The sequence below is a fragment of the Thunnus thynnus genome, chromosome 10, assembly GCF_963924715.1.
Source record: "Thunnus thynnus chromosome 10, fThuThy2.1, whole genome shotgun sequence".
NCBI classification, from domain to species: domain Eukaryota; kingdom Metazoa; phylum Chordata; class Actinopteri; order Scombriformes; family Scombridae; genus Thunnus; species Thunnus thynnus.
In genome coordinates this window covers 12,094,539-12,113,723 of record NC_089526.1, presented here as the reverse complement: position 1 = coordinate 12,113,723, position 19,185 = coordinate 12,094,539, and the positions used below count along the sequence as shown (strand labels likewise).

The following is a 19,185-nucleotide window of genomic DNA, read 5'->3' as shown; positions in this document are numbered from 1 at the left end:
CCTCTGAGAGTGTAACCTTGGTGATGATTTTCAAGAGCTGAGGACAGCATTTTTCTCCTCTCCTCCTCCATAGATTTTTTCCTAAAGGTCAACTTTGAACACCTCATATTGTTCGATAAATTGTAATTGTAAAATGAAGTCAGATTAGTGCAAAGAAATCTCACAGGGAAAGGAATTAAGTCTTTGCAAAGCCGCAGCAGTTAGTGAAGTACAACTGCACACATTTCAAATCCTCAAACCACTTGTTGGCTCAACCAGCTGGTACACATGCAATATGCTTCTTACTGGCATTGGTTCAGATTTCTTCCCAGTAAACTGTTTGAAGAGCAAGGACTGTGTCTTTGTCTTGACCGTGAAAACCAAATACTGGAGCTGCAGGGTTTTTTCAAACTTCAAGAAGATTCATGAATCTTTGCATCCAGCTACCTGCTGTTCATTAGATAAATGGTTAACAGCGGCCCACACCGGTGTAATGGCAAAACGCTACAGTTATCATATCTTGTCATACAAAAGGCATGGTTGCCACCTTTTTGCGTTATTTCGATAAAGCCGTGGGGCGTTGCAACGGCCAGAGGTGTGGGTGGAAAGAGAGCCACGCGAGAGGAGAAAAAAAAAACTGGGAAAGAAAGAGAGAGAGAGTGTGAGAAGCCCCCAGATATAGAGAGAAGTGGTTGTGTTTGCACGAGATAAGGCCAAGGAGCTAAATCACATAGTGAGCGAGGAGGTATGCTATTAAGCAGGACAAATATGCCTATTCAAACAGCAACTTTCACAGCCCAAATGAAAATACGTTAGGGCAAGACACGAAGGAAAGAGGAGGGAGGGAGTGAGAGACAGCGAGGGCGGGTGAGAGAAACAAGGGGGAGAAGACAGGGAAGGGTAAAAGGGGCAACAGAAGGAAGGAGCCAGAGATGGATTATGCCCAACAGAGGGAGAGCAAAGAGAGATAAAACAGGGAAGGCACTATTTCATTTGTCTAATTATATTTATCTATCTCTCGCTCACAAACAAACAAAAGAGACAAATGGTGCTGACTGAATAAACTAAAGCTGAATGGGTACAAACAGGCACTCAAACACATGAGCACAGCACACATATTAACCAAGGGCATGCAGCAACAACAACAAAACAAATCCAAGGGGAAGGAAAACTGAGAGTGGGAAGAAAAATATGGAAACTGAGAAAAGTGGCAAAGAAATGAGAAAAGCTGAGAGTGGAGAAGATAGTAGGGCTAAGGGCACAAGCCAGATTGACACTGAAAAATTAATGCGCAATTGCAAAGAGGGATGTGTGTGAAACTGAGATGGAAAGCGAATGTGGGAGACTGAGATGGAAAGCGAATGCGTGAGTGACACAAGGACAGAGGAAGAGAATATTGGTCCCAACCCTGACAGATTTAAGGTTATGGTTCATGCACTTCTCCTTCCCTGCCACACACACACACCTTAATTTTCTCCCACTCGCCCTCCTCTCATTTCCCCCTCTCGCTCTGACTGCTGTCTCTCTTACTTCTCTTTCTGCCTTTCTATTCCCACTTCTCACATCCTCTTGCTCCCTCCCCCCTCCTTCCCTCTCCATGCATGTGTGTAGTGATTTGCCTATTTGTCTTCTGTAAGTCACACACGCATGCACATACACACACACACCCTCCAATGACTGTTCATCTTCGTAGATCTGATTGTGTCAATTTGTCTCAGTGTCACGCCACTCTCCAATTTGCCATCTGCCTGACAGGATCTTATTGATTGGCCCACACACTTGTCATTCTTCCAGTCTTTCACACTCCTGTCCAATCTCCACATCTCCATATGAGAATAGCTTTCAGTACCCCCCCACCACCACCCTTCTTCCACCTTCATATCCCTGCTTCCATTCTTTCATTATCACACCTCCTAACACTTATAGCTCTCCATCTCTCCACCCTTCTCAACACCATTCCCACATTCCACTTCACTTTTTCTCTCATTTCACTCCCTGGGCTTTATAGAGCACACAAATCAGGGCTATGGGCTTTTATGCCGTGATCAGTAACCCAAATGGAAACGCAGGCATAATAGTGATTACCTGTCATAGCCTGGCTTAGCTTATAAGCAGTGCAGAAGCATCCATCGCTGACTTGAAACGGCAGACTAACAGTCTTAACAGCCTCTGTAATTCAGCAGAGCTTCCAGGCAGTCAGAAACTGCGTTGCTCTCTCACATGGCTTTGAATGCCAGAAGCAAACTTTGCAGTCACTGAGAAGTTTAACTTCAAAAGATGAACATGCCAAAAAGAAAAAAAAAAAATCAACCTGAAGGGATACACAGGGGTTATTGAGTTTTTCCTCCAGTTTTATCTCCACCATTTTTCCTCACTACTTTTGACCCACCTAGGTTGTCATTTAGTGCAGAGCAGTTTTTTAGCTTTTTTGTTTTTATATTTTGATGTTTGGGTGTGTGATACAAGGTCTCCTAGGTATACACAGGATTTCGATCTCCATCAAATACCCTGCTGACAGACAATTTTGCCCATCTGCGGCTGCAATCCATCAATGTAAATGCTGCGAGGAAAAAAGCTTCCTTTTCCCAATGTTCATTTCAGACAATGACTTTGATAACTGGCAGCAAGTTTTCAGATACTGTTTGAAATAATGTGCTCAGCGGGAAACCCCCCAAAAGTATTTTGCCAATATCACATAGCCGGTAAACTAAATTAATATACCATCACCTTTGTATCTTTGTTTTAACTTGAAACAGTGAGGCAATGTGGTTATTTGGAAAAAGAAAGGATGATACAATAGTTAGAAAGACTTTACCCTCAACAGAGAGTCCACAGGTTCAGTCCCTACAACATCTAATGTGTCGAACAACTGCAATTTGTCTTATTAATGTGCTTCTGTAGCAAGAATATGACTCATTCACTTTAATGGACTCACTGATAATGCATGAAAAAATGTAGAAAAAGTTGTTGTTCATATAAAATAGAGATGTGAAACTACTTTCAGTGTGTAAATATCCGCAATGTCTTGTTAGTTGGGTTTTGTTTTCATTGTTTTCTTCAGTCCAGTTCAGTAGTGCTTTTGTCACTTCACTTTTAAAGTGTGTTGTTTTATATGCCCCTTGCTTTTTATTATTGTCTTCTTCAATTACTGTTACTTCCACAATCCTTTTACCGCTTTGTTCACTGTGTTTTGTCATATTTATTTGCTGAAATAAAGCCTACCTTGCTGAAGCTATTTCCAGGAATACTGGGTTTTTAAAAGCCAAAAAAATCTCCTGCCATGATGCAAGCCCCCATAGCCTTTGACTCTGACTGCAGCTGCCATGAAGCACAATGTAACCACACAGAAGAGACGCGAAAAGAGAAGACATGTCGTCATGATCAATCAGAGCCGGGTAAGACGTGCGGGAGAACACTGATGTAGGCCCACATGAGACTGTCAAGGCAGTGGAGTCAGATGAGGGCAAGCTCTGTCTGCAGTCAGAGCTCCAGAGCTGTCTGGGGACTCTCCTGACCCAGACCAACCAACCAAGCAACCAACCAACGAACACTCTGCCTCCACACCAGCCAATCAATGTTTTCTCTGCATGTAGAATAACAGTTCACCATTCTCTCCGACCAAACTCCGTTCCCATTCCCCAGACACATAAGCAGCAGTTTTTCTTCGCAGAGATGCACAGATACGTTAAATACGGCTTTATTGGAACTGAAATATCTGAATGCAAGAACGATTATCACTGATCCAGTACAGCTTACGAACACACACTTCCTGCACTAATGCACCCTAATGCATTTTGCCTCAGGTTATTACAAGATTAGTAACAAGGTAAACTGTCTTTTTTAACCCAGGCTATTGCAATATTCAGTAATAATTTCAATTGATTTGTTCTGTGGAAATGATGAACCATATTCAGTATGTGAAGCCATGTCTCGGTACCCAGTGTTAGCTGGAAGTTTACATCAAAACAAATTCAAAATTGGACAACTACGATATCTTGAAATTAGATTTGTTGATCTGTGGGGGGAAAAAATATATAATTTTTTTACCTGATGATTACCTGATCTGCAGAATCTGCACTTCTCAAGCCAGATCAGAATTTCATTATATCATCTAAAATCTGACATTATCTCAGTCTGTATCTTGTCTCTGTTTAACTGCTCAATGAGTGGAATAAGTCTGAATACGTCAATAAATAAGTCAATAAAATAAAATCCACATATACTTCTGCAGGGGTTTAATGGGGTTGTTGATCAATAAAAATGAAATGAATCATTTCCTTTGCCAGGTACTGAGATGTGTAGTTTTTAAAACCCATGTGCACTGTTTTTGAGTGAAATAAAATTTTCTCACTTGTTGCACTTTCAAGATAATACATTTTCTTTGTTTCAAATTCACTTGTAAATTCATTCAGCTCTTCTGGATTTTTTGGACAATCTTTCAGGCTTATCCTTGGTTTGTAGAGCATAAAGGGAGAAACACTGATATCTGCTAAGAGGAAAAGACACAGCTGTGCATCTCTGCACCGATCCGTCAGCTGCATGGGGTGAACTGCGTTTGATTTGGAGTGCAGTAAGTGGAGATAATCACACATCCTTCTGCGAAAATGGAGTGTTTTTTTTTTAAAAAAAGCTTCCAACATTCACAGGGGTGTTGAGGTCAGCAGAGGGGGCTTTAATATGAAAAAAGGGGGTTGGGGAGAGTGGGAAGGAAATAAAAGATTAACTTCATCATATAATCAATCACACTTGTTCCCTACCATTAATCAGCTCTTCTCCACTTCTCAAGTGCCTCATTTTCCCCTTCCAAATTCATTTCACAAGCTTCGTTTTGCATGAGCTACTCTGCTTTTTGGTTCTGACAGATCAAGCCTTTTCATTATTTTTCATGATCTGCTATACAGTATTTCATCACTCTCATAAAAGTGAAAGCAAAAACTAAGAATAACCAGACATATAATGAATTATTTTCTCCCTGCTGCTGTCTGGTCGGATTAGCTGCAGTAACAGGAATTTTAAATCAAAGTCATCCAACAAAATATGGATATATATACTTGGCACTGGTCAAAACCAGTTAACTCAAGTACCTCTCACTGCAGCAACTACACCTGAGATAGCTGACTTTGAACTGAACATCATCTTTTTGCCAACAGTTGCTATTTATAAATCGCATTTGCATGAATGTCCAGTAGTGCCCTCCTGCTATGCATAATGAATAGGCTCCCTCGTACTCACCTCTAATAGCACCTTACCTGCAGCTGAAAGGAAGACTAGAAAATCCAGTGAAGAGCTCTTACCAAGAAATACCCACCCACCCAATCTATGAATGAAAATACCAGGATTTTAAACTTTTTGCCTACGTTATCAATATTAAAACTAAAAATCTATAAAAACCTCCTTATAGATCCTTGAAAGTTCCCGTTGTCAAGTCTGCTGCTTCTTGTTCCTCACAAGACAAACAGGATTTGGCTTGGATAAAATTGGCTTTGAGCTGTTTGCAGCAGATTTCATCTCACTGTTAGTGGAGGGAATGTTGCCCAAGGCAGGGCAGGTGATCAATATTATCAAGGTGTATCTTCCAATGGAATCAATCACATCTGACGGCTTCCCGATAGAAAAGCAGAAATGAAATGTGCCTGTCTCCTGTGAGGAAGTGATGAGAATCCCATTGGTCACTAATGTGGCTGTGTCAGTTGCTTTTCAGGTCACTGGTTTGGACTTAAACTAGTATTTTTTTGTGACAATATTCCCAAGGTTAATATTAAATTATAATTACTGGTGATCCTTTTCCTTTTACTTATTTTGTCTGCTCTAGTTCTACTTTGTTTGACTGTCAGAGACTAAACAGTAATGATGTTTTCATGAATTTCACTCTAAACCAAACTATGCAATGCGGTTTTATCTCACTCAGCCTCAGGCTAAAGAATATTTCATATTTCACATGATAAAAAACAAGAATTATGATTTAAGATTTCACTCTTGCCCTGAAAAGAAGCACCTAAGGGCTGTGATCGCTGCCTGTAATCAGACTCAAGTTTTTTTCCCTACTGAACAAATGTCACACTTGCAGGCTTCTGATGAAACAACAGGCTTCCTAATTTGGCATTTAATGTGCCAGCAGGTGGTAAATGAGTCTCAAAGCCCAGGATGGCAGCTTTACCAGCATGGCCACCCACTCTGAAAGAATGACCATCTTTGATGTAGGCAGCCAGAGGCATTGCCATTGACCTATACCGTGTGTGGGGTGGCCAAGATTGGCTGGCTCTTGATGGGAGCTATGTTTGATGACAGCAGCACTACTAAAATGGGTGCGGCTCCAAATTATGTCTTAACTATCTCTTTTATCTTTACCCAACCATCCTTATCCCCCTCTTCTCACTTCCCACAGGCTTCTGCCATGATGAGAAAAGAGCCCGGCCAACCAGGAGACTCGAGCGTGTCTGAATTGTGTATTTCTATGTGTGAGTGTGTGTGTGTGTGTTTGAATCCGTGCAGGTGTGCATTTTTGAAAACCGTGCTTCCGTTCATCACTGCACTTGGCTCTCAGGGCACTGCTGGAGACATAGGTTGTCTGGGAGGACACTGATTGGCTCTGCGGGAAACGATGAGCTTGAGGTAGATGAGGTGGAAATGAGCTAAGCCTGACCTGCAGTGCAAGTACACGCAGTCTCTCACACATACAAACCTCTCGGGTTTTTTTCTTATACACAAGCACTGACACATAAACACTTGTACTGATAAAAGCTTCTCGGATATGCTTTGATACAACATTTCATTTACACTTAAATTAAATGCACACATACGCACTTCATCTGTATATATAGGTGTCCCACAGCTTGATAACACCATATGATGGCTCATCGCTCTCTTGTTTGTATTCCCCCCGGTCTTGCTGCGTGTGTGTTTGTTTGCATGCAATGTTCTTACATTATTTTCTTAATTTTCCACATCCCACTGTGTACATGCACAGCAGGTTCACGTTTCAGTGCGGTTTCATGTTTATGTGCGTTAGAGAGATGTTTTTATCTTTCCCATATCCCACTGTGTATGTGCCCATTTTTATGCATCTGTGTTTGGCTGCAGATAGTTGAACGCTTTGATGTTTACGTATGCACAAGTGTGAATTATATGAAATATCATTCCTACCTATGCTTGGGTGTGCTGTGCCGTGTCTTCTCTCCCTTGTGTGTGTGCATATGCCTTTCTGAACCTCTCACAGGTCTACCATGGATGTGGTGGATTATTTTTAGCACCCTTTGGCTTTCCAAATACTGGGACATTATGTATATCACTTACATCACCAAGACTAAAATCCTGCCAGCACAAAATAAATTTGGGTTCCTTGCCAGTGCTATTCTAGTGTGCCTGCACAAAACACAACTGCACAATGCGTAATGAAACACATACATTGCTTTGACAATGTGGTTATGGCACGTTACACTTAAAGATTATTTTAGCCTTTTTCATAATATTTCATGATTAATGCAGAGCCAGTGCATGAGTTAAATACTTGCTTTCCCCTGCTTTCACTTCTATACTTCACGAAGTCATATATCAGAGGTTTTTTTTTCCCCCCAACTGTGAAAGTCTAGAGGGGATTTTTTTTGTTATGACACCCCTCTGGTTACTTCAGTGGCAGAATTTTTTTTTTCCTCAGCAATGCAGGAAATCCTTGCGGCTATCTATCTGCTGGGAGACACATACAGTATGAAATGTAGAAAAACACAGCTATGACTTTTGTGAAGTTTCTGAAGGATTATATTGAAGCCTGGAGTTTGGGTATAGGTTGTCAGCTAGCTTAGACAGTTAGTTTGTATTTCTGGAAAAAAAAAAAAAAAAAAAACAGGTTGATGGACTTCCTACATTCTTACACTCTTACTCAATATAGTTTCAGTCCTTTTGGGGCCAGTGTAGAGTGACAATTAAACAAGCAGCATTTTATAGTCCTGATGCATTGACTTAAATATTCATCAGAGGTGCAGTCTGGTCACACAAAAGGGGACCTTGAATGTATTACTGCCAATTTGGTTTAGTGACATCTGTTCATCAATTCAGTGACTTTTTCAGCCCAGAATCTAAATTTGGCAACAATGACCAATGGGCAATGATATCAAATTGGGTTCCTTGTCTAAGCCAAAGAGGTCTGTTGATCAAAACTCTTACCATGCACAATGGAACCCCTCTGTCTTCTAAGAGTAGCAAATATAATACATTTAAGTGTGAAGCCAGTCAGTGTCTAGCAATAAATATTTGGACAAACACAAGTTTCTCATGTAAAAAGACTTAGCATTATGTACAGCTGGATATTTGTACCTGCTAATTAGAATTTTACTCACCACCTGGAAAACTTTTTGCCATGTTAGTAGCTACACAATCTAACCTATCTAATATAAGCTTGTTAATAGCTTTATCAAAAGAAGCAACATTGAGAAATCTAGCACTATACTCTAACAGCTGTAATACTGACTCCACTTGTCTGTGTGGCTACACTGAATGTTAAGTCCAATATAATGCTAACCCATTCATCCCGTTTGGGTGAAAGTATCAGGTTTGAATCATGGCATGAACATCCTTTACGATTAGCACGCTCGCCTGGCCAACTTTGTTTCAAGCGTTACAGTAACCGATAATTCATGCTGACCCTTGCATTGCACAGCGAGCTGATTCAGGGTTATGTCCATTCTGTTTGCTACTACTGTGTAATGTCTGTTATTACAGTCACCCTGCCATCCAGCGACATCAATTATGTCAATAAGACGCTTCCTCTGCCAACGTTTCACATACATTATGGAGTGTTGACACATCGGTTTTCACCTTATTGTGACTGCAGCAGGAGGTGCGCTACTCACCACACACTGAGGAAATAAGTCTACAAAATGAAACTCATGAAGATCACTGAAATGAGCACAGGGATCAGTAATGCTGACTTTACTACATACAGTTTTTGTTCCTTATGTCCTGTCAAAAAGCAGACAGTATAATGTCACTGACTGAAGAATACTGCCTCAGTGGCTATTTCCATTATAGGAAAAAGAGATTGCTACCAGTACTTTCTCCAAAACTCATCAGTAGGCTACCGGCTGACTGAATACTAAGGGAGGCTATTGTCCATTTGAGTAGTCTACGGTTAAAAATATAAACTTTTATTTACAATAAAACATTAGCAACATTATTCCTTCTCTAGTAAAGTTTATGTTTCCTCAGTTGCTGCTGTTGACCAAGACTAACACGTCCTGTGACTGCAGTGGGTAAGGCTATAAAAGTTTGTTGATAGTGGAAAGATTATCAGAAACAGAGCTGGGCATTTGAGTGGAGAAGATAAACCAGCCATGCCCTGAGTTGCCATCAATCTCTATGGCCGCAAGCCCTTCACAAGCCCTCTACTGGTCACACTGAAGCAAAGAGTAGAGGGGTGATAAAGTGAGCGGAGGCAGTGTCGAGGTGAAGGTGAAGTTTACAAGATGAGGTGAAAGAAAAGGGCCAGGGCAGTGGGAAGGAATAAACAGGGATGACGTGAAAGATGCAGGCAGTAAACCAATAGGCATGTCAATTCAAATCCTTGTAAGGCCCAGGAGGCCACAGCAGATGATGAAAAAGTGGAATAGTACCACTGTATGGTGGAAGGGTTGAAAAATGATGGGGGTATAGAATGATGCGCGTCCTGCGGGCTTAGAAAGGCAGAGAAGAGAGACGCCGTCAGGCACTGAAGGAGAGAGCAATTAGATTTATCTGCTCATTAACAGAAGGGATAATTGACTACAAGAGTCTGCAGTGATACACTAGGAGACAGGGGGAGAAGGAGAAAATGAGCCAGGGAGAGAAATGAGTGCAGGTGGAAGGAGAAAAGACAGGAGGCAGGCAGGGAGGGATTGGGAAGAAAAGGGAACAAGACGGGGGAAATAAACAAGGGAAAAGTGAAAAATGAAAAGAATGGGGAGAAAGGAGAGAGAAGGATGGAGGGAGGAGGGGGGGGAGAAAATCAGCCCACAGAGAACACTGAGAGAAAAGGATTAGTGAAGGGAGAGGGAGAGTAGGAGGGGGAGGCAGGAGGAGTAAATGAGGATAAATGTACAGTGTGATGTGTGTGTGTGAGTGTATGTGTGCCCCTACACTTATACACATTTCTTATGTTTCTGTTTTTAGGCACCAAGGCGAATTCTCACACACCCTCATGTGTGCGTGAGGAGCGTGACATCACATTTATGTCTAAATGACAGATAAGACAGGCTTGACAGGACTGGGAGGAAACACATTCCTTCTGTAGAACCAAAGTCACCTTAAAAACAAACACACGCACACACACACAATCACATAAACGCCGTGAATCAGAGCCATCTAAGGCCACATCATTGTCCACCTGCTGATACATACCAATTTTCAACAACGGTCGCAATCAAATCATGACACACTGCTTAGAAGCGGTGCGGAGGATGCAGATTGGTATGTGTGTCATTAGTGCTTTATTTTTGCCAATCAGTCACTCACACAGGTATTTATTTGTGACTGAAGTTAGAACTGATGATGGATAACACCTCCATTACTCTATCTTGAGGTGCCTCAAACATTTTCCAGTAGTTCAATCATGCAACCTTGTCCTCTGAAAAAACACAAATACATTGCTAATTTTCTTTGCCAAATATATTTTGAAGGAGGCATAATTTCTGCATGGATTAAATTCACTAGCATTCATTTCCAATCCAGGAAGTGTGACTTCCTTCAGCACAAAGCTCATAGGAAGAAGGTCAGGGTGGGTTGCTGGTTATATATAGCACAGGCTTTTGACTCCGGAAACCGAGGATTGCATTCTGCATCACAAGTGTTATTCATGGAAGATTATGGATTTGGTTAAATATGTAAAAAACCTCACATCTTCTGTTTAAGTCAGCAATGACTTTTTAGTAGCCATGTTATCGGCGTGACTCTAGGGATTGAAATATTGGCTTGTCGCTCCAACACATTGGTCCAGATTGAAATATCTCAACAACTACTAGATGCTTTATAAAAAGATTTCATGCCCTCTCCCCTCAGGATGAATCACAATAACTTTGCTGATCCCTTGACTTTTCATTTAGGGTCATCTTCAGGTCAAACTTTTGATTTGGTCATCTTTGGATTACCTGTAAAACTAATGAAATTCCCATCAGCCTTAGCTAAACTTTGTTACTGCTTATCAATGTTTGCATGCTAGCACGCCCAATAAAAATATGGTATGGTAAACATTACATTTGTTAAACATCAGCATGTTAACATAGTCATTGTGAGCATATTTGCTCAAAGCACTGTACACTGCAGCCTCAAAGAGCTGCTCTTTATGTTATTGATCAAGACAACAGTCCCTCCCTAACCTGAAAGGGGAACTATGGGGCTCTCTGACCAAACTTTCCACGATTGGGTTGCATTGTGGGTAAATTAGGTAACAGGCTTTCTCTTGCATTGATTTTGATATATATATATTTTTTTTTAACTATTAATCATAAGTCTGATGTTGTAGGAGTGCAATGCTGAGTACTCTTTTGTGCTTTGAGTTGCCTACACATGACGATAGAACAGTTAATCATGCTTTAGTTGCCGGGAGCAGATGTTGTAAGGGAAACTAATGAACAATTGGCAGTGAATGATATGTTCAGTATAAAGGTTTCCTCATTATGTTGATTAAAAACGTATTTAATTAAACGTGACATTTCCTACAAAAAAGACTTACTAATCTAAATTAGTTGTATATGAGCATTAGGTTTAGGAGACAGGGTTGAATCATCTATCCATCCATCTATTAATCCATCTATCCATCTTTCGATCTATCTGTGTTTGTCTCTGCCCTAGAGCACGCACTCCAAAATCTGCGGCACCCTACAACCACCCATATTTTACTCAAAGCTCTGTGGGATTTAAGATTTAAAAGACAAAAGCTTCAAACATTTGACTCGTTGAAGAAGCAGCCTGACTCTGAGCCAGACACGCAAGTGTTTTTGGGATGGCTTGACACGAGTCAACGTGTGACGTACCATTAATGCAACAGCATGCCTTTGATCCTACTGAGGTGAACTCAATTTACACAAAGCAGAAGGTAGAGAAAGCAAGAGTGGGAGAAAAATAAGAAAAACTAAGAAGATTGGGGACGAAAGCCACCCTTCGTCACCTCCTTCATCAGTTTTTTTTTTTTTTTTTTTTTTCTGCTGATGAGTTAATGAATCTCCAAGTAAAGCAGCAATTGCCCTCAGTTGCATCATGGACACAGCAAAGATGAGAAAGAATTAAAACACATGGGGGGAAGGTGAGAGCAGGCAATGAAAACTCTTTGACTCCTCAACTTGCTCAATTTCGTTTTCTGTTTCACCCCCCCCCCCCATGTTGTTTTACTCACCTCCTCTCCTTCTCTTACTTCTCCTCATCCCTCAGGCACTAAAATTGTGTTGGATTGCTCTCTAGTCTAGTGTTGGTATGTTAATTCACTCCAAATTACAAAACACAATGGTGTTGCATCATTCTACTGCAGATAGAATGTATTGTGATAGCTCTGTTACATGAATTAGATTCCTTTCACGAATTCAATTATGTATAGAGTAAATCAAGTGTTGTTTATGGGGTTTTCACAGGGGTATGTTTGACTTGCACTGGACCCTGTAGAGACGTTTTGTTCAACTATATGTGTGAATTCATCTGTGGTTGAGTGACAAATAAACTTGAACTTGAACTTTAAAAGTCTCATAAACACAATCAGCTTCCGTGTTTTTGTCTTTTACAGGTGACTGACAGCAATATTTGAATTTGTACTCATTTTGTGCACATCTTTTCAGCATCTCTTTAATCTAATGTGATTTACTCCCATCCATATAAACAGCACAGACGACCACTCTGGAAACATCTTACAGATAATTCATCACTGAACGGGATGCAATCAGTCATTCTTTTCGAGGCTGTATATAATATGAGGTTTCCAGTTTTTGCAATTTGAAGGAAATTCAACCCACTGTTTCATATTAATGTGAGAATCATATGAATACAATCTTTTAAAAGAAACTGCAAACATTTACAAAGTCTAAATCTTCCAATTTCTTTTTTCTTTTTTTTTTTGACTCTGCCTTTGATGCTGCATCTCCTCGCTTCCTCCAGCACTGCTGCAGTTTAAGGGTTTTACGAAAAGTGTGATTGTGAAAGTAGATGTGAGGTTTAGCTTCCGACAGTTGGCCTGCCTGACAACGCAACTCTCCATCCAAACATAGGCGCACACGACAGACGTGCATGCACAAACACATACACATGCACACGCTGGTATACCTCCATGCTTGACAGGAAGAGGAAATGGCTTTTCTCCATTTGGAGAGCCACAAACAAGAGGTGCTGCCGGCCCATTTTAGATAGCAGCCCTCTTAAAGAGCCCCTCTGTCTATGAATATGTAGATGAGGATTTAGGAGAGAGGGAGAGGAGGAAAGAGGGGGAAAATCGAGAGAGGGAGAGATCAGAGAGTGAAAAAGAGGGAGCAATGGAGAGATTCTGTGTCTCTGAGGTACTTTTCCTGCCTGCCCTGTGGCCCTTGGCTGGATTTACGCACTGGATTTAGAAGAGCGTATATGTGTGTTTGTGTGTGTGTGTGTGTGTGTGTGTGTGTGGTGCAAATGAGAGGGTCTATGTAGACACAGAGCCAGAGGCGACAGGTCAGAGAGAAATCACACACAGACACGACTATGGTCATGGGACCCAGAAACACGCGCACACACACAAACACTTAATCAATGATCACCTTAATCCCTTCTCCTCATCTATTTTCTCTTTCACACAATCCCCGCTCCTCTTCACGCCGTTAAACACATCTGTAATCACGCACACAATCTCATACAGAGCACATACACCTATGCATCAGCTGAGTGCACAGCGCCGCACTTCTCCACCTGGCTCCTTCTCATCCTTCTGTTCATCTTCCCCTTCATTCACTGCCGAGCCAACATCCGTAGCACCTTAGATAAGCAGGTATGGTTTTCCTTCCTGCCTGCGTTCATTTATATGCATCTCTCCAGCAAAACAAACAGCCGTTCTTGTACAGCAGATAGCATCTCAGTATCACCATCCAGCAGCCACTTCACACCACATGAATTATGTATTGGTGTAAGTGTGGAGAGGAGGTCAGAGAGGAGCAACAAAGGGCGATCTCTCTGGCCCTGTTAGATGATTGACGACAGCGAATGTAATGGCTCATTTCATCATCATTGTTAGCGTTGTGTGATGATAAAAAACACTTACAATGGCGGTGTTAACATGTGAGAGTGAGAAAAAAATCTTTATATATGGGGGCTGACCTATGACCTCAACAAAATGAAATTACATCATCATCATCATCATCATCATCATAGATGCCCACACAACTGTCACTATCATCGCCATAACTTTAACTGACCATATTGAGGGTCTATGTTCAGTTGCCCTTGGTCATACAAGTATTATGAATTTAATTGCAATTTACATCATTATGGTAATCATTATGTGCATCATGGGAAATGCTGTTTTCATCATTACCATACACCGCTTAACATATAAAAAACATTAACACCCACTCTTTACCTGTACATGATCATTGGCAATAAAGTGCAGAATATGTTTCAAGATCAACATTAAATATTGAATTAGGGCTGAGTTGATTGGTCGATTAATTTATTAGCAGATCCTTGAAAAATGCCAAACACATGCAGATTCTCAAACAGCTTTTGCTGCTTTTCTCTGATTTCAGTGTAATTAAAACTGTTGGACTGTTGGTCAGACAAATAAACTCAACAAATTTAAAAATGTAACCTTGGCTCTGGAAAAGGATGGAATTTTTTTTCTTTCTGATTTATCAACAGTGAAACTAATTGTTAGTTTTAGCTGAATATATATTCACCTCTATTTATACAGAAACAATTATTTTTTTATGGGGGGAAAAAGATGCAGGAGTTCTGTAACCTTTGTTTCCTTTCTCAATTTTGTGAAAAGAAATGCCTGGACACTGGACATTTTAGACTACTGCACAGCTTGTAATGAACCCAAGGAGCACACTGACGTCTCAGACACACAATTATGTGGGATAGCTTACAATAATTAGAAGAGTGGTCAGCATGGGGGCTCTAGTTTTCCTCCAACAGTCCAAAGATATGAAGTTTAGGTGAATTGGGAATTCCAAAGTGAATGTGAGTGTGTGACATATGATAACCCTGTCATATACCTCTCCTCTCTCACCTTGCATGCTGGGACCGCCATAGAAATTGGATGGATGGATGGATAATTACCAGAACTGAGCACTGACACTGTCATCACATTTATCATAATCTCTATTACTGTAATCAATTCCAACCATCATAATCATAATCATCATTACACCAGTATCTTCATCTCCATCCCCATCATCGTCCCTGGAGGATGGTAACTTACATTATCACCTTCGACATCATCCTCACAGCAATGCTAAGAAACGTCACCGCCGAAGCCTGCAGCTTCATCATCCTCCTCCTCCTCTCTGGTTTTACAGAGCTTGTCAGGTCTTATTTCTTAACAGCGGCACCATATAATGAGAGCCATAACCATTATTGTCTAAAGGTCTCCTGTTCCAATCCTTTACTTTACCAAATGACTTTCCCTTACCCCGGCTCTCTCGCCATCTCTATTTCCCATTCCCCTGCTCTAATTATACACAGTTTGTTTGGCCTCCTGGCTGCCCCCTAATGCAGAGGAGAGGCGTCATTAAAATGATTTACAGATGTAATCCCCCCTCCCCTTCCTCTCTCTCTCTTTTTCTTTCTCTCTCTCTCACTCTCACCCCCTCTCACTCCAAGTTCCCGCCCCCTTGCATCCCCCAAATATAACTCACCCTAATATCACCAGCGGGATTAAAATCCCTTTCGATTAATCCCTTTTGCTCACTACCTCTCTGTTTACACGCATTTCTCTTACTGCCCTTTACACCTCGGCAACTTTCTCCATCCTCGCCCAACTTTGTAACTGTTTTTATGAGTGAGCGGAGCCTCTCACATTGTCTCCTTCAAATCCTCCTTTCCTTTCTCCTCACCCTTGCCCCATCTCTCTCAAACACATAAACATTATTCTACTCGATAATTATGTTATGGCTAGAAACTGTAATCATTTCGGCTGCCCGACTCAAATGTTATCTCCTTCCATTTACTCTTTTTCAAACATGAAGGAAGGAAGCGAGGCAGATAGTTTCCTTCCTCTTCTTAATCTGCCATCATAGCCCCGATGGCTTTCACTTTTTGTTTGCCTTACTTGACCTAGCACAACCACAGGAAAACACACACACACACACCAGCCCACCCTTTAAATGTATGTATACAACAAGCACACACAAACAGGAGGATTAAATCAGATTCAATTAATTAATCCCTTATTCCCATCACCTCCTACTCAGCGATGCTCCCTTCCTTGCACACTTTTCACATCACTAACTTGCTCATTTTATTCCTCAACCCCTATCTTTTCAGGTTAAAATGGGGTTTTCTGTGAGTATGTGTGTGTGTGTGTGTGTGGGCAGGTAAATATTTTTTTTCAGCTCTCTGACTCCACGTTATCTCTCTTACCTGATTTTCCCACACCCCCACTCTCTTTTAATTAACACTCTTTATTTCACAGTTCTCCCTGGTAATCTCTCCATCGAAGCCCTATAGCACTAGAGGCTGAGCTTTCACTCCCACCGCGGGCTCTTTGTGAAATTTCAAAACAGAAATGGCAACAAACACAAGTCTAAGCGAGCGCACGCGGATAATACCCACACACACTCACCCACATACACATCTCTTGAAACACATTAATACACTCAAATGAAAAAGCAAAAGCAAAGATGCGCAGGCAAAAATACCTGATTTATAGCGAGAAACTTTCACCCTTGTGCTGTGTGTTTCATGTGGCACATAACGTTGATGTACTAACAGTTTTAGGTGATAACTGATGTGTTTTAATTTCAAATAAAATGCGTCATTTCTACACAGCAAAGGTAAATCTTTGCACACTGAGATCCATACTGATTGGTTTATACTTTATCCAGAAAAGGAAGTGGCAAGTGGAAGTGACATATGCCTGTAACTCTTGCTCTCTTATATTAGGTTTTCACCAGAACCGGATGTCATTCACAAAAACAAAAATACATTTGTGCACATAGAGAATCAATGTGTCACTTTCCACACGTATTTCATAGGAAGAACAAATCATGAGCGCATGTATCTTCCCTAAGGTTGCAACTAACCATTACTACTATTTATATTGTGCTTTAATATGTTAATTTCTTTTTGATTGTTACATTTTTTAGTCAATGAAGTGATAATAGTGAAAATAGTGACGGATAACATTGAAAAATATCCATCACTACTGCCCAGAACCCAAGGTGACATCTCAAAATGCTTGTTTTGTCCGACCAATGGTATAAAACCCCAAGATGTTAAATTTTAAAATGATATAAAACAGAGAAAACCATCAAATGTTTGCCATTTGCTTTACAAATGACTTAAAGGGGCCACACCACCAATTTTACACATGAAGGTCAGTTTACTCGTCATGTTAGTACTTAGCCAGTGAAAACACTTATAATATCTCACATGGCAGTGGAGGGGCTGTGATGAGAAATTTACCCCTGGGGATGTCATAGTAATGTCATTAGGGTTATCTCAGATAACAGAAAGCCTGTATTACAAACTATCTCAGTCTCTGCTGCTTCAATTTTAATAGTTTTTCATATGTGTCTCTTGTGAGCCTTCCAACTTTAAGTGTAGCATGAATCACTGGAGTTTGCCTTTACACTTAATGATTATCTAAATAACTGTTGATTCATTCTCTATTGATTGACTAATTGATTCATTGATTCATTGTTTCAGCACTTCCCTCCACACTTTACACCATGCGTACAAAGACCTTCATGAGTATACCAAGCAAAGACTGTGAAATAGCAATGTGGCAAAGAGAAAGATAACATCAAAGAGCAGCTTTGGGCGACATTTTATTTGGAACCTAATTTTTCCAGCACGTCATGCTGTCGGTATCAACAGATTCTCAACACAGCTCCACACAACATTAATCAAGGAGTGCATTAACATCCTACTGTGTGATGATTCTTGTGCGAGGAAATAGGTTAAGGTTACCATACACAATGTTCCCTCCAATTGTACATTAATGTGAGGATAACACGCATGAGATCATACTATGAGCTGTACATGTGCCATGAACAGGCTGTTAGAGCTCACAACATATCGGTGTGTAATGGATGTGTGTAATTACAAAAATGACTGCTGTGAAGCTGTCAGAGGATGTTGCCAGTTCCAGATTAAGGACAAAACAAGTCTGGTTTATGTCCAAATAAGGTCAAACAGGGATTTGCTGACATCCATTATTGGATAATTGTGGGAACAGGCATTACGCGTGTGCCCTTGCGAAAAATTTCACACTGACATGAGATGAATTTTATAGGACAATGCACACACAGGGGTTAACAAATCTGGCACAGAGTTTGTGCATGTATATTTCTGGTTTTGTATAATCACAGACTTTTAGAATTGAACTATTTGATCCTCAGAGCATCTACACCACACTTGTCTACACCTGTAAACACCTGCAGGCTATATTCATCAGTGCTGACAGCGCTTTGCACTCCGTCTGCTCAGAAAGTGTGCAAATGAACAGTATGAGCCCACACTAAGGGACCTGAGCTCAGTGAACTGCACTCAGGTGAGCTTGACAAATTCTGTAATTAAGCCTGAGGTTAGATTATTCTTCATTACAAGCATTTACAGCTAATATCACACAATTCTGTTGTTGGTGCTTTATGAAGAAAATATCTCTGAATTGTAAAAAAAAAAGATTAGAGGCATTTGTAATTAAACTATAGCTAACACACCTGCATCTTACTGAGTAGTACCATTTCCCTAATCATTTAATCATTCATTTTTACAATATTAGTTCTTTTTATTTATGGTGTGGTTTGTATAGCACGAGCATTTTCTTCTTCTGTGGGTTGTATAGTGCAGTGCAGTGCAGTGCAGTGCAGCATTTCTATTGTTTCTGTTACTGGACTGCTTTCAAATCAAATGCCACTGAGCTTTTCTGAGCCAGAATGTAATAAAAGTGCCGGCTGGTTATGGTCTTCTACGGATCATTAATGGTGGCTGAGGGAGGCCAGTGATGATGTCAACACATTCATATTTGGCATCTTTTCAGAAGAAAACAACAAAAAATGTATTTTTAAT

At 40.7% G+C, this 19,185-nt stretch overlaps 1 protein-coding gene across 1 annotated transcript in view; it reads right to left on the bottom strand.

Annotated features, from left to right (window-relative positions):
- The window catches only part of cadm4 (cell adhesion molecule 4), a 156,121-nt gene that overhangs the window by 119,980 nt on the left and 16,956 nt on the right, over positions 1 to 19,185 (bottom strand). The gene's annotated exons all lie outside the window — the stretch shown is intronic.